At 46.9% G+C, this 20140-nt stretch overlaps 1 long non-coding RNA gene across 1 annotated transcript in view; it reads right to left on the bottom strand.

Moving 5' to 3' along the window:
* Positions 1-14543, bottom strand: part of LOC139258971 (uncharacterized) — a 29102-nt gene extending 14559 nt beyond the window's left edge. Inside the window, exons 1-2 of the long non-coding RNA XR_011592382.1 lie at positions 14527-14543; positions 2532-2610 (exon numbers count right to left, since the gene is read on the bottom strand). This is a non-coding gene — a long non-coding RNA (uncharacterized lncRNA). The remainder of the gene's footprint in view (positions 1-2531; positions 2611-14526) is intronic.
* Positions 14544-20140: the final 5597 nt, after the last annotated feature.

Raw genomic sequence — 20140 nt, forward strand, 5'->3', positions numbered from 1 at the left:
ATTGTGTAATTTGTCACTCCAAATCCTCTTTCAATTCCTCAAATATCTTAAACTGCATCTGTTTGGTGAATCAAAATCTCTGAGGTTGAAGAATACTGGTCCACTAAAGATTAATCTGTTGTACAAAGATTGGGGGTTTTAGCCTCCTTGTGCCACGACCGTAATTGTTCCACTATTAAACATTTGTTTGATTCCCTACTAGGCAACACTGAACCATACTGTGTGTTATTCTTTACATTGCTTCTTCATGGCCTAAACAATAGCACAGAAATCATGTGATTAGCACATTTGAATGTAACAACTTTGCCGCAGAACAAAACTTGACTCCTGTTCATTAGCACACGATATGAAATGTAATACTGTAAATTTGACAGAATTGAAGACATGACCCAGATATACTGCAGAGTGGCGCAAAAGGCAACTTTTCACCATTTGAAGCAAACAGCTCTAACCTTACCACTGTAAATGGAACAAATGTCAGTCCACGCACACTTACCAGTTATAATTCAATGAGATATGGTCACCTGATGCAATTTGCACAGGCTAATTGGGGTAATAATCACCCAACACACATTTGCTGCTGTACATCATTACTGCCACTGCACTGTGTTTTAAAATAGCTATTTTAATCATGATTTCTTTAAAAAGTGGTTCACATACATCATTATTCGCCATTTTTGCAGTGCGACAGATGCAGGAAAAATGCAGCGAACAGTGCCAGCCCTTATCATGGCCTTCTTTGACCTTACAAAAGCCTTTGACTGTCAACTGCGAGGGTCTATGGCACATCCTCCTCCATTTCGGATGCCCCCAAAAGTACGTCACTATCCTCCACCTGCTCCATGACGACATGCAGGCCGTGATCCTTTACCAATGGATCCATCACAAACCCAATCCACATCCGGACCAGGATCTAGCAGGACTGAGTCATCGCCCCAACCCTCTTCTCAATCTTCCTCGCTGCCATACTCCACCTCACAGTCGACAAGCTCCCTGCTCCCCGCTAAACTATAGAACCAGTGGGAACCTGTTCAATCTTCGCCATCTCCAGGCCAGGTCCAAGAACACCCCAACCTCTGTCGTCAAGCTACAGTAGGCAGATGACGCCTGGTCTGCGCACACACAGAGGCTGAACTCCAGGACATAGTTGACGTATTTACTGAGGCGTACGAAAGCATGCTAAACCTCAGTTATACAAAGGTCCTCCACCAGCCTGTCCTTGCCGCACAGCACTGCCCCCCAGTCATCAAGATCCATGGCGCGGCCCTGGACAACGTGGACCACTTCCCATATCTCGGGAGCCTCCTATCAACAAGAGCAGGCATTGACGACGAGATCCAACACCACCTCCAGTGCACCAGTGCAATCTTCGGCCGCCTGAGAAAAAAAGTGTTTGAAAATCAGGCCCTCAAAACTGCCACCAAGCTCATGGTCTACAGGGTTGTAGTATTACCTGCCCTCCTGTATAGCTCAGAAACATGGACCATGTACAGTAGATACCTCAAGTCACTGGCGAAATACCACCAACGATGTCTCTGCAAGATCCTACAAATCCTCTGGGAGGACAGACGTACCAACGCTAGCGTCCTCAACCAGGCCAACATCCCCAGCATTGAAGCATTGACCACACTTGATCAGCTCCGCTGGGCAGGCCACATAGTCCGCATGCCAGACACGAAATTCCCAAAGCAAGTGCTCTGCTCCGAACTCCTTCACGGCAAACGAGCCAAAGGTGGGCAGCAGAAATGTTACAAGGACACCCTCAAAGCCTCCCTGATAAAATGTAACTGATACCTGGGAGTCCCCGGCCAAAGACCACCCTAAGTGGAGGAAGTACATCCGGGAGGGCACTGAGCACCTCGAGTCTCGTCGCCGGGAGCATGCAGAAATCAAGCGCAGGCAGCGGAAAGAGCATGCGGTAAACCTGTCCCACCCATCACTTTCCTCAACGACTATCTATCCCACCTGTGACAGAGACTGTAGTTCTCATATTGGACTGTTCAGCCACCTAAGGACTAACTTTAAAGAGTGGAAGCAAGTCTTGCTCAATTCCGAGGGACTACCTAAGATATTGATGATGATATTCACCATTTTACATCCAGAAGGAATACGGAGCCCACCTGATGGAAAAAGGTTATTATTTTGGACTTGTTAACAGGAAATGAAAAACTCAGTAATGCCCCAAGGTCAAATATATTTCAATTTCCATACATTAAACAAAACATAAAAAGACTTCTCAGTATCTGTAGCACTTGAATGATCTGAAACCAAGATGACAGACCAGCTCATCTGATTCAACTCCGTATTAGTGAGGTAGGAAAAAAATCACAGGAAGAAAATTTTAAGGCCTAAGGCTAAGTAATAGTCTTTCTTGATGATCACAGAATCATAGAATGATTACAGGAGGAACAAAGGCCATTTGGACATTCGAGCCCGTGCCGGCTCTCTGCAAGAGCATCTCAGCTAGTCCCACTCCCCTGCCCACTCCGCTCAGCCCCGCAATTTTTTTTCTTTCACGTTTAGGTACTTACCCTGTTCCCTTTTGAAAACCATGATTGAGTATGCCTCCATGACCCTTTCATGCAGTGCATTCCAGCTCTTAACCACTCACTGTGTAAAAAAAAAAATTTTTACGTCACCTTTGGTTCTTTCGACAATCACCTTAAATCTGTGTCCATTGGTTCTCGACCCTTCTGCCAATGTAACAGTGTCTCTCTAACTACTCTGTCCAGATCCCTCATGATTTTGAAAACATAGAAACATAGAAAATAGGTGCAGGAGTAGGGCATTCGGTCCTTCGAGCCTGCACCACCATTCAATAAGATCATGGCTTATCATTCACCTCAGTACCCCTTTCCTGCTTTCTCTCATTACCCCTTGATCCCTATAGCCATAAGGGCCACATCTAACTCCCTCTTGAATATATCCAATGAACTGTCATCAACAACTCTCTGCGGCAGGGAATTCCACATGTTAACAACGCTCTGAGTGAAGAAGTTTCTCCTCAGCTCAGTCCTAAATGGCCTACTCCGTACTTTAGACTGTGTCCCCTGGTTTTAAGAACATAAGAACATAAGAATTAGGAACAGGAATAGGCCATCTAGCCCCTCGAGCCTGCTCCGCCATTCAACAAGATCATGGCTGATCTGGCCGTGGACTCAGTTCCACTTACCCGCCCGCTCCCCATAACCCTTAATTCCCTTATTGGTTAAAAATCTATCTATCTGTGATTTGAATACATTCAATGAGCTAGCCTCAACTGCTTCCTTGGGCAGAGAATTCCACAGATTCACAACCCTCTGGGAGAAGAAATTCCTTCTCAACTCGGTTTTAAATTGGCTCCCCCGTATTTTGAGGCTGTGCCCTCTAGTTCTAGTCTCCCCGACCAGTGGAAACAAACTCTCTGTCTCTATCTTGTCTATCCCTTTCATTATTTTAAATGTTTCTAGAAGATCGCCTCTCATCCTTCTGAACTCCAACGAATAAAGACCCAGTCTACTCAATCTATCATCGTAAGGTCACCCTCTCAGCTCCGGAATCAGGCTAGTGAATCATCTCTGTACCCACTCCAAAGCTAGTATATCCTTCCTTAAGTAAGGTAACCAAAACTGCACGCAGTACTCCAGGTGCGGCCTCACCAATACCCTGTACAGTTGCAGCAGGACCTCCCTGCTTTTGTACTCCATCCCTCTCGCAATGAAGGCCAACATTCCATTCGCCTTCCTGATTACCTGCTGCACCTGCAAACTAACTTTTTGGGATTCATGCACAAGGACCTTTTGCCTGGAGCACGACCCATCTCCTCTATCTGGGAGTCTACCTTAGCCCCGACGAGGGAGCCTGGCTGGCGAACTGGCAGGAGCTGGAGGCCAAGGTCGCCGCTCGCCTAGGGCGCTGGACAGGACTGCTCCGAGTGCTGTCCTACAGGGGTCGAGCGCTAGTCATAAACCAGCTGGTGGCCGCAATGTTGTGGTACCGGCTGGTCACTTTGACCCCTCCCCCTGCGTTTGTCGCCAAGATACAGAAGAAGCTGGTGGACTTCTTCTGGAACAACAGGAAGCACTGGGTCTCTGCCGCGGTCTTGAGTCTCCCGCTTGAGGAGGGCGGTCAGTCGTTGGTGTGCGTCAGCGCCCAGCTCGCGACTTTCCGTCTTCAGACCCTGCAGAGATACCTTTACGTCGAGCCCCCCTCCTAGGTGGTGCGCTCTGGCGAGGTATTTCTTCCGCCAGCAGCGCGACCTCAATTATGACACGCAGCTCCTGTTTGTGAACTTGGGGGGTGCCAGGACCGCCCTCCGGGAGCTGCCTGTCTTTTACAGGGAACTCATCAGGGTCTGGAACAAAGTCTCCACCAAGCGCAGCTCTCCGCCGGCTGGAGTGGCGGCCGTCCTGCAGGAGCCGCTGCTCGGGAATCCGTACCTCCACGGCCGAGGTTTCATGTGGCAGTCGGAAGAGAGGGCTGTGGCTGGTGAGGTGACCAGGGTCAGGGACCTGCTCGATGGCGGAGGAGCGGGCTGGATGGCGCCAAACACGCTGGCGCAGCGCCTAAACTCTGCCAACGTCCGCCACGCGGCCGATGCCATCGAGTCGCTAAAAACAGCTCTGGGCCCTGACTCCGTTAGGTGCATCGAGGAGGCTCAAGCACGTGGGGAGATCCCGTCCGAACTGACCCCCGTCCGGACGGAATTCCTCATCGGCGCCAAACCCCGGAACCTCCCTCGGGGGCCGGCGCCTCACAACTTGAGCCGCCTCGGGGAAATCCCCTCCGTGCCTTTCAGTTCCGTGCGGAGGGGTTTCCTGTACGGGCTGCTCCTGCACACCCTCAACTTTGCCATCCTCGCCGGCCGTCCGGACACGCCATGGCATACCATCTTGCCGTCCGGAGGAGGCGGGGGTCCCCGATGGAGGGCACTCTACGCAGGGGTCCTCCCACTATTCATCGGGGACTTGGCCTGGAGGGTGGTGCACGGAGCAGTGCCGTGCAACAAATTTTTAAGCCGGTTCACGGACTCCCAGGCCGCCTGCAATTTCTGCGGTCTGGAGGAGTCCGTGTTCCATGTTTTTATTAAGTGCACGAGGTTGCAGCCCCTGTTCCATTATTTGAAGGGGCTGCTCCTGAAATTCTGGCTGCACTTCAGTCCCACCCTCCTGATCTTTGGGCACCCTGTGCGGAGGGGAGCGGGTAGGTCCGAAGGCCTCCTCGTAGGACTGCTCCTGGGCACGGCCAAGGGTGCCATCAGCCGGTCCAGGCAGCGGGCGGTCGAGGGGGTCGTTCAACCTGACTGCCTGCCTCTCTTCCGCTCTTACATCCGGTCCAGGGTGTCCTTGGAGATGGAGCACGCGGTGTCCACCGGTACGCTCGCGGCCTTCCGCAAGAGGTGGGCACCGGAGGGACTGGAGTGCATCATCACGCCCGGCAACCAAATTTTAATTTGATTTTACGTTTTAAAGTTTAATTTGTTTTAATTGCCGGTGCTTTTAGTGTCCCCTTCCCTTTTATAGGGGGCACCGGAGAAATTGTGATTTTAGTGCCCAAAAAAAAACACAAAAAAAAAACAAAAAACACAAAAAAAAAAACCAAAAAAAGGAAAAAAAGGGCCTTGTAAATGTCTGGTGTGTCACCCAGGTTGGGTGGCACAGTTTAATGTTAATGTTTTTGCAGGTAAACTCAAAAGAGTTTCATGCACAAGGACCCCCAGGTCCCTCTGCACCGCAGCATCTTGTAATTTCTCCCCATTCAAATAATATTCCCTTTTCCTGTTTTTTTTCCCCCAAGGTGGGTGACCTCACATTTTTCGGCATTGTATTCCATCTGCCAAACCTTAGCCCATTCGCTTAACCTATCTAAATCTCTTTGCAGCATCTCTGTGTACTCTACACAACCCACTTTCCCACTAATCTTTGTGTCATCTGCAAATTTTGTTACACTACACTCTGTCCCCTCTTCCAGGTCATCGATGTATATTGTAAACAGTTGTGGTCCCAGCACCGATCCCTGTGGCACACCACTAACCACCATTTTCCAACCCGATAAGGACCCATTTATCCCGACTCTCTGCTTTCTGTTAGCCAGCCAACTCTCTATCCATGCTAATACATTTCCTCTGACTTCCCCAACATCGGGAACATTCTTCCTGCATCTAACCTGTCCCATCTCGTCAGAATCTTTTACATATCTATGAGATCCCCTCTCATTCTTCTAAACTCCAGTGTATAAAGTCCCAGTTGATCCAGTCTCTCCTCATATGTCAGTCCAGCCATCCCTGGAATCAGTCTGGTGAACCTTTGCTGCACTCCCTCAATAGCAAGAATGCCCTTCATCAGATTAGGAGACCAAAACTGAACACAATATTCCAGGTGAGGCCTCACCAAGGCCCTGTACAATTGCAGTAAGACCTCCCTGCTCCTATACTCAAATCCCCTAGCTATGAAGTCCAACATACCATTTGCCTTCTTCACCGCCTGCTGTACCTGCATGCCAACTTTCAATGACTGATGAACCATGGCACCCAGGTCTCGTTGCACCTCCCCTTTTCTAATCTGCCGCCATTCAGATAATATTCTGCCTTTGTGTTTTTGCCAGCAAAGTGGATAACCTCACATTTATCTACATTATACAGCATCTGCCATGCATTTGCCCACTCATCTAACCTGTCCAAATCACTCTGCAGCCTCTTAGCATCCTCCTCACAGCTCACACCACCACCCAGTTGAGTATCATCTGCAAACTTAGAGATATTACACTCAATTCCTTCATCTAAATCATTAATCTATATTGTAAAGAGCTGGGGTCCCAGCACTGAGCCCTGTGGCACTCCACTAATCACTGGCTCCAATTCCGAAAAGGACCCATTTATCCTGACTCTCTGCTTCCTGTCTGCCAACCAATTCTCTATCCACACCAGTACATTACCCCCAATACCATGTGCTTTGATTTTGCACACCAATCTCTTATGTGGGACCTTGTCAAAGGCCTTTTGAAAGTCCAAATACAACACATCCACTGGTTCTCCCTTGTCGACTATTAGTTACATCCTCAAAAAATTACAGAAGATTTGTCAAGCAAAATTTCCCTTTCATAAATTCCTGCTGACTTGGACCGATCCTGTCACTATTTTCCAAATGTGCTGCTATTTCATCCTTAATAATTGATTCCAACATTTTCCCCACTACTAATGTCAGGCTAAGCGGTCTAAAATTACCCATTTTCTCTCTCCCTCCTTTTTTAAAAAGTGGTGTTACATTAGCTACCCTCCAGTCCATAGGAACTGATCCAGAGTCGATAGACTATTGGAAAATGATCACCAATGCATCCACTATTTCTAGGGCCACTTCCTTAAGAACTTTGAGATGCAGACAATCAGGTACCCGGGATTTATCGGCCTCCAATCCCATCAATTTCCCCAACACAATTTGCTGCCTAATAAGGATATCCTTCAGTTCCTCCTTCTCACTAGACCCTCGGTCCCCTAGTATACCCGGAAGGTTATTTGTGTCTTCCTTCATGAAGACAGAACCAAAGTATTTGTTCAATGGGTCTGCCATTTCTTTGTTCCCCATTATAAATTCACCTGAGTCCGACTGCAAGTGACCTACGTTTGTCTTCACTAATCTTTTTCTCTTCACATATCAAAAGAAGCTTTTGCAGTCAGTTTTTATGTTCCCAGCAAGTTTCCTCTCGTACTCTATTTCCCCCTCCAAATTCAACCCTTTTGTCGTCCTCTGTAGAATTCTAAATTTCACCCAGTCCTCAGATTTGCTGCTTTTTCTGACCAATTTTTATGCCTCTTCCTTGGATTTAACACTATCCTGAATTTCCCTTGTTAGCCACGGTTGAACCACCTTCCCTGTTTTACTTTTACTCCCAACAGGGATGTACAACTGTTGAAGTTCATCCATGTGATCTATAAATGTTTGCCATTGCCTATCCACCGTCAACCCTTTAAGTATCATTTGCCAGTCTATTCTAGCCAATTCACGCCTCATGCCGTCGAAATTAGCTTTGCTTAAGTTCAGGACCCGAGTTTCTGAATTAAGTGTGTCACTCTGCATCTTAATAAAGAATTCTACCATATTATGGTCACTCTTCCCCAAGGGAAGATTGCTAATTAGTCCCTTCTCATTACACATCACCCAGTCTAGGATGGCCAGCTCTCTAGTTGGTTCCTCGACATATTGGTCAAGAAAACCATCCCTGATACACTCCAGGAAATCTTCCTCCACCGCATTGCTATCAGTTTGGTTGGCCCAATCTATATGTAAATTAAAGTCGCCCATGATAACGGCTGTACTTTTATTGCACACATCCCTTATTTCTTGTTTGATGCTGTCCCCAACCTCACTACTACTGTTTGATGGCCTGTACACAACTCCCACCAGCGTTTTCTGCCCTTTGGTATTCCGTAGCTCCACCCATACCGATTCGACATCATCCAAGCCAATGTCCTTCCTTACCATTGCATTAATTTCCTCTTTAACCAGCAACGCCACCCCGCCTCCTTTTCCTTTCTGTCTATCCTTCCTAAATGTTGAACACCCCTGGATGTTGAGTTCCCAGCCTTGGTCACCCTGGAGCCATGTCTCCGTGATGCCAATTACATCCTATCCATTAACTGCTATCTGCGCAGTTAATTCGTCCACCTTATTCCGAATACTCCTCGCATTGAGGCACAGAGCCTTCAGCCTTGTCTTTTTAACACACTTTGCCCCTTTAGAATTTTGTTGTAATGTGGCCCTTTTTGTTTTTTGCCTTGGGTTTCTCTACCATCCACTTTTACTATTCTCCTTTCTATCTTTTGCCTCTGTCTCTCTTTTATTTCCCTCTGTCTCCCTGCAAAGGTTCCCATCTCATTAAAATCTGCTCTAAGGAGAACAACCCCAGCTTCTCCAGCCTATCCATATAACTGAAGTCCCTCATTCCTGGAACCATTCTTGTAGATCTTTTCCATAGCCTCTCCAAGGCCTTCACATCCTTCCTAAAGTGCGGTGCCAGAATCAGACACAATACTACAGGTGAGGCCGAATAATTGTTGCATAGAAACATAGAAAATAGGTGCAGGAGTAGGCCATTCGGCCCTTCGAACCTACACCACCATTCAATAAGATCATGGTTGATCACCTCAGTACCCCTTTCCTGCTTTCTCTCCATACCCCTTGATCCCTTTAGCCGTCAGGGCCATATCTAACTTTGTCTTGAATATATCTAACGAACTAGCATCAGCAACTCTCTACAGCAGAGAATTACACGGGTTAACAACTCTGTGTAAAGAAGTTTCTCCTCATCTCGTTCCTAAATGGCCGACCCCTTATCCTAAAGCGGTGTCCCCTGATTCGGAGTCATCGGGAACATTCTTCTTGCATCTAACCTGTCCATTCCCTCAGAATTTTAAACGTTTCTATGAGATCCCCTCTCATTCTTCTAAACTCCAGTGAATACAGGCCCAGTCAATCCAGTCTCTCCTCATATGTCAGTCCTGCCATCCCTCAGTCTGGTGAACCTTCGCTGCTCTCCCTCAATAGCAAGAACGTCCTTCCTCAGATTAGGAGACCAAAACTGAAAAAATATTCCAGGTGAGGCCTCACCAAGGCCCTGTACAACTGCATTAAGACTTCCCTGCTCCTATACTCAAATCCCCTAGCTATGAAGGCCAATATGCCAGTTGTCTTGTTCACCGCCTGCTGTATCTGCATGCCAACTTTCAATGACTGATGTACCATGACACCCAGGTCCCGTTGCACCTACCCTTTTCCTAATCTGCCGCCATTCAGATAATATTCTCCCTTCATATTTTTGCCAACAAAGTAGATAACCTCACATTTATCCACATTATAGTGCATCTGCCATGCATTTGCCCACTCACCTAGCCTGTCCAAGTTACCCTGCAACATCTTAGCATCCTCCTCACAGCTCACACCACCACCCAGCTTAGTGTCATCGACAAACTTGGAGATATTACACTCAATTCCTTCATCTAAATCATTGATATATATTGTAAAGAGCTAGGGGTCCCAGCACTGAGCCCTGCGGTACCCCACTCGTCACTGCCTGCCATTGAGAAGGACCCGTTTATCCCCACTCTCTGCTTCCAGTCTGCCAACCAGTTCTCTATCCACATCAATACATTACCCCCAGTACCATGTGCTTTGATTATGCACACTAATCTCTTGTGTGGGACCTTGTCAAAAGCCATTTGAAAGTCCAAATACACCACATCCACTGGTTTTCCCTTGTCCACTCTACTCGTTACATCCACAAAAACTCTAGAAGACTTGTCAAGCATGATTTCCCTTTCATAAATCCCTGCTGACTTGGACCGATCCTGTCACTGCTTTCCAAATGTGCTGCTATTTCATCTTTAATAACTGATTCCAACATTTTGCCCACTGCTGAGGTCAGGCTAACCGGTCTATAATTCCCCGTTAGCTCTCTCCCTCCTTTTTAAAAAAGTGGTGTTACATTAGCTACCCTCCAGTCCATAGGAACTGATCCAAAGTCAATAGACTGTTGGAAAATCACCACCAATGCATCCACTATTTCTAGGGCCACTTCCTCAAGTACTCTAGGATGCAGACTATCAGGCCCTGAGGATTTATCGGTCTTCAATCCCGTCAATTTCCCTAACAGAATTTCCTGACTAATAAGGATTTCCTTCAGTTCCTCCTTCTCATTAGACCCTCGGTCGCCTAGTATTTACGGAAGGTTACTTGTGTCTTCCTTCGTGAAGACAGAACCAAAGTATTTGTTCAATTGGTCTGCCATTTCTTTGTTCCCCATTATAAATTCAGCTGATTCTGACTGCAAGGGACCTACGTTTGTCTTCACTAATCTTTTTCTCCTCACATATCCATAGAGGCTTTTGCAGACAGTTTTTATGTTCCCAGCAAGCTTCCTCTCATACTCTATTTTCCCCCTCCTAATTAAACCTTTTGTCCTCTTCTGCTGAGTTATAAATTTCTCCCAGTCCTCAGGTTTGCTGATTTTTCTGGCCAATTTATATGCCTCTTCCTTGGATTTAACACTATCCCTAATTTCCCTTGTTAGCCAATGTTGAGCCACCTTCCCCATTTTATTTTTGCTCCAGACAGGGATGTACAATTGCTGAAGTTCATCCATCTGATCTTTAAATGTTTGCCATTGCATATCCACTGTCAACCGTTTAAGTATCATTCGCCAGTCTATTCTAGCCAATTCACGTCTCATACCATCGAAGTTACCTTTCCTTAAGTTCAGGATTCTAGGGGCCAAATTTCGGCCTGAGTTGCTCCTGTTTTTTTGGAGCAACTGGTTTAGAATGGAGTATCTTAGAAATTGCAATTCTCGGCATTTAGTTTGCTCCAGTTCTAGTCAGTTAGAACAGTTTCAGTTTGGAACAGATTTTTTTTTCCAAAAGGGGGCGTGTCCGGCCACTTACGCCCATTTTGAAAGTTTAGGCAGTGAAAACTTACTCCAAACTAACTTAGAATGGAATAAGTGCAGATTTTTGTACGCTCAGAAAAACCTTGCCTACACTTAGAAAATCAGGCGTAGGTTACAAATCAGGCATAGGGAACGGGGACGGGGAGGGAAGTTTACATAGAAACATAGAAACATAGAAAATAGGTGCAGGAGTAGGCCATTCGGCCCTTCTAGCCTGCACCGCCATTCAATGAGTTCATGGCTGAACATTCAACTTCAGTACCCCATTCCTGCTTTCTCGCCATACCCCTTGATCCCCCTAGCAGTAAGGACCTCATCTAACTCCTTTTTGAATATATTTAGTGAATTGGCCTCAACAACTTTCTGTGGTAGAGAATTCCACAGGTTCACCACTCTCTGGGTGAAGAAGTTCCTCCGCATCTCGGTCCTAAATGGCTTACCCCTTATCCTTAGACTGTGACCCCTGGTTCTGGTCTTCCCCAACATTGGGAACATTCTTCCTGCATCTAACCTGTCTAACACCGTCAGAATTTTATATGTTTCTATGAGGTCCCCCCTCATTCTTCTGAACTCCAGTGAATACAAGCCCAGTTGATCCAGTCTTTCTTGATAGGTCAGTCCCGCCATCCCGGGAATCAGTCTGGTGAACCTTCGCTGCACTCCCTCAATAGCAAGAATGTCCTTCCTCAAGTTAGGAGACCAAAACTGTACACAATACTCCAGGTGTGGCCTCACCAATGCCCTGTACAACTGTAGCAACACCTCCCTGCCCCTGTACTCAAATCCCCTTGCTATGAAGGCCAACATGCCATTTGCTTTCTTAACCGCCTGCTGCACCTGCATGCCAACCTTCAATGACTGATGTACCATGACACCCAGGTCTCTTTGCACCTCCCCTTTTCCTAATCTGTCACCATTCAGATAATAGTCTGTCTCTCTGTTTTTACCACCAAAGTGGATAACCTCACATTTATCCACATTATACTTCATCTGCCATGCATTTGCCCACTCACCTAACCTATCCAAGTCGCTCTGCAGCCTCACAGCATCCTCCTCGCAGCTCACACTGCCACCCAACTTAGTGTCATCCGCAAATTTGGAGATACTACATTTAATTCCCTCATCTAAATCATTAATGTACAGTGTAAACAGCTGGGGCCCCAGCACAGAACCTTGCGGTACCCCACTAGTCACTGCCTGCCATTCTGAAAAGTACCCATTTACTCCTACTCTTTGCTTCCTGTCTGACAACCAGTTCTCAATCCATGTCAGTACACTACCCCCAATCCCATGTGCTCTAACTTTGCACATCAATCTCTTGTGTGGGACCTTGTCGAACGCCTTCTGAAAGTCCAAATATACCACATCAACTGGTTCTCCCTTATCCACTCTACTGGAAACATCCTCAAAAAATTCCAGAAGATTTGTCAAGCATGATTTCCCTTTCACAAATCCATGCTGACTTGGACCTATCATGTCACCTCTTTCCAAATGCACTGCTATGACATCCTTAATAATTGATTCCATCATTTTACCCACTACCGATGTCAGGCTGACCGGTCTATAATTCCCTGTTTTCTCTCTCCCTCCTTTTTTAAAAAGTGGGGTTACATTGGCTACCCTCCACTCCATAGGAACTGATCCAGAGTCAATGGAATGTTGGAAAATGACTGTCAACGCATCCACTATTTCCAAGGCCACCTCCTTAAGTACTCTGGGATGCAGTCCATCAGGCCCTGGGGATTTATCGGCCTTCAATCCCATCAATTTCCCCAACACAATTTCCCGGCTAATAAGGATTTCGCTCAGTTCCTCCTCCTTACTAGACCCCCCGACCCCTTTTATAACCGGAAGGTTGTTCGTGTCCTCCTTCGTGAATACCGAACCAAAGTACTTGTTCAATTGGTCCGCCATTTCTTTGTTCCCCGTTATGACTTCCCCTGATTCTGACTGCAGGGGACCTACGTTTGTCTTTACTAACCTTTTTCTCTTTACATATCTATAGAAACTTTTGCAATCCGTCTTAATGTTCCCTGCAAGCTTCTTCTCATACTCCATTTTCCCTGCCCTAATCAAACCCTTTGTCCTCCTCTGCTGAGTTCTAAATTTCTCCCAGTCCCCAGGTTCGCTGCTATTTCTGGCCAATTTGTATGCCACTTCCTTGGCTTTAATACTATCCCTGATTTCCCTTGATAGCCACGGTTGAGCCACCTTCCCTTTTTTATTTCTATGCCAGACAGGAATGTACAATTGTTGTAGTTCATCCATGCGGTCTCTAAATGTCTGCCATTGCCCATCCACAGTCAACCCCTTAAGTATCATTCGCCAATCCATCTCAGCCAATTCACGCCTCATACCTTCAAAGTTAGCCTTCTTTAAGTTCTGGACCATGGTCTCTGAATTAACTGTTTCATTCTCCATCCTAATGCAGAATTCCACCATATTATGGTCACTCTTCCCCAAGGGGCCTCGCACAACGAGATTGCTAATTAATCCTTTCTCATTACATAACACCCAGTCTAAGATGGCCTCCCCCCTAGTTGGTTCCTCGACATATTGGTCTAAAAAACCATCCCTTATGCACTCCAGAAAATCCTCCTCCACCGTATTGCTTCCAGTTTGGTTAGCCCAATCTATGTGCATATTAAAGTCACCCATTATAACTGCTGCACCTTTATTGCACGCACCCCTAATTTCCTGTTTGATGCCCTCCCCAACATCACTACTACTGTTCGGAGGTCTGTACACAACTCCCACTAACGTTTTTTGCCCTTTAGTGTTCTGCAGCTCTACCCATATAGATTCCACATCATCCAAGCTAATGTCCTTCCTAACTATTGCCTTAATCTCCTCCTTAACCAGCAATGCTACCCCACCTCCTTTTCCTTTTATTCTATCCTTCCTGAATGTTGAATACCCCTGGATGTTGAGTTCCCAGCCCTGCTCATCCTGGAGCCACGTCTCCGTAATCCCATTACAAACATTACACACTTCAGTTTTACAAATAAAGAGTCATCATCAATAATAAATGATAAATACATCAATAAATTAATCAAAAAAAACCGATAAAAATGTTTTTAAAAATCAAGAAATAAAAAATTTTCTACTCACTGACTGCAGCACCGGGAGCCCTCCAACAGCGTGCTGGGATGGGGCCCCCCCAGTATGTGTCTCTCTGTCTCTCTCTCGGGCTGTCTGTCTGTCGGTGTCTATGTGTTTCTGACAGCGAGGGGAGGATGGGGAGGAGGAGAAGGAGGGAGAGAGAGAGAGAGAGAGAGAGAGAGAGAGAGAGGCTAGGAGAGGGAGGAGGCTGAACGGGCCTGGCCGACGTGAAGAAGCCGGGCCCAAGACTTCGGGTGGGGCCCGCCCCCAGCAAGATGCCGGGCAGGCGGGCCCCGCCGAAGGAAGAGGGAGCGGACCGGAGTTAAAGTGGCCGGGGGAAGCCGGAGCTGGGCGGGGTGGGGGGGGGGGCGGGAGGAGCGGGCAACAGAGCGGGAGCTGGGGGTTGGGAGGGGGGGTGGGGGTTGAGAGAGCCAGCTGAACAGAGGAGGAAGCTGGAGCCAGAGCAGGAGCTGGACGAGGGAGGTGCAGCCTGATCTTCGCTACCCCAGTGAGCCCATTCGGCCAGGGCTAGGGGCTGCGTGCTTTGGCCCCTCCCACACAGTTTCGGGCGCCTCGAGCTACTGCACATGCGCGCCCACTGTAGCGTGATTTCAGCGCAGGGATCTGGCTCCGCCCCCCCACACCTCGTGCTGCACCACGCCAAGCTCCAAAGGACCTGCAGGGAGCCGGAGAATCTGAAGGTATTTTTTGACGCACTTTCGGGTGCGAAAAACGGGCGTCCCGGTCGGGGCTGCGGTTTTCTAGGCGCGGCCTGAAACTTGGGCCCCTAGTCTCTGAATTAACAGTTTCACTCTCCATCTTAATAAATAATTCTTCCATTTTATGGTCACTCTTCCCCAAGGGGGCTCGCACGAGATTGCTAATTAGTCCCTTCTCATTACACATCACCCAGTCTAGGATGGCCAGCTCTCTAGTTGGTTCCTCGACATATTGGTCGAGAAAACCATCCCTAATATACTCCAGGAAATCCTCCTCCATCGTATTGCTACCAGTTTGGTTAGCCCAATCTATATGTAGATTAGTCGCCCATGATAAATGCTGTACCTTTATAGCACGCATCCCTAATTTCTTGTTTGATGCTGTCCCCAGACTCAGTACTATTGTTTGGTGGTCTGTACACAACTCCGAGTGTTTTCTGTCCTTTGGTATTCCGCAGCTCTACCCATACAGATTCCACATCATCCAAGCTAATGTCCTTCCTTACTATTGCGTTAACTTTCTCTTTAACCAGCAATGCTACCCCATCTTCTTTTCCTTTCTGTCTATCCTTCCTGAATGTTGAATACCCCTGGATGTTGAGTTCCCAACCTTGGTCACCCTGGAGCCATGTCTCCGTATTCTCAATTATATCATATTCGTTAATAGCTGCCTGCACAGTTAATTCGTCCACCTTATTCTGAATACTCCTTGCATTGAGGCACAGAGCCTTCAGGCTTATCTTTTTAACGCACTTTGTCCCTTTACAATTTTGCTGTAATGTGGCCCTTTTTGCTTTTTGCCTTTGGTTTCTCTGCCCTCCACTTTTACTTTTCTTCTTTCTATCTTTTGCTTCTGACCCCATTTTATTTCCCTGTGTCTCCTTGCATAGGTTCCCATCCCTCTGCCATATTAGTTTAACCCCTCCCCAACAGCACTAGCAAACACTCCCCTGAGGACATTGGTTCCGGTCCTGCCCAGGTGCAGACCATCCGGTTTGTACTGGTCCCACCTCCCCCAGAACCAGTTCCAATGTCGCAGGAATTTGAATCCCTCCCTCCTGCACCATTCGTCAAGTCACGTATTCATCTTAGCAATCATGCCATTCCTACTCTGACTAGCACGTGGCACTGAGGTCCTACTTTTTAAATTTAACTCCTAGCTCCCTAAACTCAGCTTTAGGACCTCATCCCGTTTTTTACCAATATTGTTGGTACCTGTATGTACCACGACAGCTGGCTGTTCACCCTACCCCTCCAGAATGCACTGCAGCCGCTCTGAGACATCCTTGACCCTTGCACCAGGGAGGCAATATACCATCCTGGAGTCTCATTTGCAGCCGCAGAAATGCCTATCTATTCCTCTTACAATAGAATCCCCTATCACTATAGCTCACTATAGTTCTCCCATTCTTTTTCCTGCCCTCCTGTGCAGCAGAGCCACCCGTGGTGCCATGGACTTGGCTACTGCTGCCTTCCCCTGATGAGTCATCTCCCTCAGCAGTACCTAAAACGATGTATCTGTTTTGGAGGGAGATGCCCGCAGAAGACTAATGCACTACCTTCCTTCCACTGCTCGTCATGGTGGTCACCCATTCCCATCTGCCTGTGTAACCTTTACCTGCGGTGTGACCAATTCACTAAACGTGCTATTCACGACATCCTCAGCATCGCGGATGCTCCAGAGTGAATCCATGCGCAGCTCCAGTGCCGCAATGTTGTCTGTCAGGAGCTGCAGCTGGATACACTTCCCGCACATGTAGTCGTCAGGGACACTGAAAACGTCCCTGACTTCCCACATAGCACAGGAGGAGCATGACACGGGTCTGGGCTCTCCTGCCTTGACTTAACCCTTAAATTACTTAATTTGGCAACAATGCCAAAGCTAGCTGCTCCTCCGACTGCCACCGATCCCCGGACTCCTGCTGGGCCTTTTTCTGCCGCTGCTCGCTCCACCTCCGGCCGCTGGTCCTCTGACTGTTTTATACAAGTTCATCATAATTTCCATGCTTTTGTACTCAATACCTCTATTCATAAATCCCAGGATTCCGTAAGCTTTGTTAACTGCTTTCTGAACCTGCCCTGCCACTTCAACGATTTATGAACATATACCCCTAGATCTCTCTGTTCATGCATCCCCTTTAGGATAGTACTCTTAACTTTATTTTTCCTCTCCTCATTCTTTCTATCAAAATGTATCACTTCAACTTTTCTGCATTAAATTTCATCTGCCACATATCCACCCATTCCACCAGCCTATCTATGTCCTCTTGAAGTCTATCACTATCCGCCTCACTATTCACTATACTTCCAAATTTTGTATCAAATGCAAATTTTGAAATTGTGTCCTATACACCCACATCCAAGTCATTAATATATAACAAGAAAAACACTGGTCATAGTACCGACCCCTGGGGAACACCACTTTATACATTTCTCCAGTCCGAAAAGCAAGCGTTCACCACTACTCTCTGTTTCCTGTCACTCAGCCAATTTTGTTTCCAAGTTCAAGTAAGCCACGGTGCCAAGTTCATGGCACTGTGGCTGGCTCTGCTGCACAGGAGGGCAGGAAAAAGAGAGGGAGAGCGATAGTGATAGGGGATTCGATTGTAAGGGGAATAGATAGGCGTTTCTGCGGCCGCAACCGAGACTCCAGGATGGTATGTTGCCTCCCTGGTGTAAGGGTCAAGGATGTCTCGGAGCAGGTGCAGGACATTCTGAAAAGGGAGGGTGAACAGCCAGTTGTCGTGGTGCACATTGGTACCAACGATATAGGTAAAAAAAGGGATGAGGTCCTACAAGACGAATTTAAGGAGCTAGGAGCTAAATTAAAACGTAGGACCACAAAAGTAGTAATCTCAGGATTGCTACCAGTGCCACGTGCTAGTCAGAGTAGGAATCGCAGGATAGCTCAGATGAATACGTGGCTTGAGCAGTGGTGCAGCAGGGAGGGATTCAAATTCCTGGGACATTGGAACCGGTTCTGGGGGAGGTGGGACCAGTACAAACCGGACGGTCTGCACCTAGGCAGGACCGGAACCAATGTCCGAGGGGGGAGTGTTTGCAAGTGCTGTTGGGGAGGAGTTAAACTAATATGGCAGGGGGATGGGAACCAATCCAGGGAGACAGAGGGAAACAAAAAGGAGACAAAAGCAAAAGACAGAAAGGAGATGAGTAAAAGTGCAGGGCAGAGAAACCCAAGGCAAAAAACAAAAAAGGGCCACGGTACAGCAAAATTCTAAAGATCAAGGTGTAATAAAAAGGCAAGCCTGAAAGCTCGGTGCCTCAATGCAAGGAGTATTCGGAACACAGGAGAGGGCTCTGAGCTAGTTAGAATGGGTGAGAGCTCAGATGAACAGGATCCCAAGAAAGAATGCAAAAGGAAGGAGGCAACAGAGCAGCGTAGCACTGGGGTAAGTGCAAACCACAAGGTGATAGGAAGGGACAATATGTATGAATATAAAGGGGCTGCAGGAGGGGTCAAAACTAAAAATCATGGTTTAAAAACTAGTATTAAAACACTCTACCGAAACGCATGCAGCATTCAAAATAAAGTAAATGAGTTGACGGCACAAATCATTACAAATGGGTATCATTTGGTGGCCATTACAGAAACATGATTGCAGGGTGGCCAAGACTGGGAATTAAACATACAGGGGTATCTGACAATTCGGAAAGATAGACAAGAAGGGAAAGGAGGTGGGGTAGCTCTGTTAATAAAGGAAGATATCAGGGCAGTTGTGAGAGAAGATATTGGCTCTAATGAACAAAATGTTGAATCATTGTGGGTGGAGATTAGAGATAGTAAGGGGAAAAAGTCACTGGTGGGCGTAGTTTATAGGCCCCCAAATAATAACTTCACGGTGGGGCGGGCAATAATCAAGGGAATAATGGAGGCATGTGAAAAAGGAACGGCAGTAATCATGGGGGATTTTAACCTACATATTGATTGGTCAAATCAAATCGCATGGGGTAGCCTTGAGGAGGAATTCATAGAATGCATACGGGATTGTTTCTTAGAACAGTATGTTACAGAACCTACAAGGGAGCAAGTGATGTTAGATCTGGTCCTGTGTAATGAGACAGGAATAATAAACGATCTCCTAGTAAAAGATTCTCTCGGAATGAGTGATCACAGTATGGTTGAATTTGTAATAGAGATTGAGGGTGAGGAAGTAGTGTCTCAAACAAGCGTACGATGCTTAAACAAAGGGGACTACAGTGGGATGAGGGCAGAGTTGGCCAATGTAGACTGGAAACACAGACTAAACGGTGGCACAATTGAGGAACAGTGGAGGACTTTTAAGGAGCTCTTTCATAGTGCTCAACAAAAATATATTCCAGTGAAAAAGAAGGGCGGTAAGAGAAGGGATAACCAGCCGTGGATAACCAAGGAAATAAAGGAGAGTATCAAATTAAAAAACAATGCGTATAAGGTGGCCAAGATTAGTGGGAAACTAGAAGATTGGGAACATTTTAAATGACAGCAAAGAATGACCAAGAAAGCAATAAAGAAAGGAAAGATAGATTACGAAAGTAAACTTGCACAAAACATAAAAACAGATAGTAAAAGCTTTTACAGATATAGAAAATGGAAAAGAGTGACTAAAGTAAATGTTGGTCCCTTAGAAGATGAGAAGGGGGATTTAATAATGGGAAATGTGGAAATGGCTGAGACCTGAAACAATTATTTTGCTTCGGTCTTCACAGTGGAAGACACAAAAACCATGCCAAAAATTGCTGGTCACGGGAATGTGGGAAGAGAGGACCTTGAGACAATCACTATCACTAGGGAGATAGTGCTGGACAGGCTAATGGGACTCAAGGTAGACAAGTCCCCTGGTCCTGATGAAATGCATCCCAGGGTATTAAAAGAGATGGCGGAAGTTATAGCAGATGCATTCGTT

This window comes from Pristiophorus japonicus, chromosome 3, assembly GCF_044704955.1.
Source record: "Pristiophorus japonicus isolate sPriJap1 chromosome 3, sPriJap1.hap1, whole genome shotgun sequence".
NCBI lineage: Eukaryota > Metazoa > Chordata > Chondrichthyes > Pristiophoridae > Pristiophorus > Pristiophorus japonicus.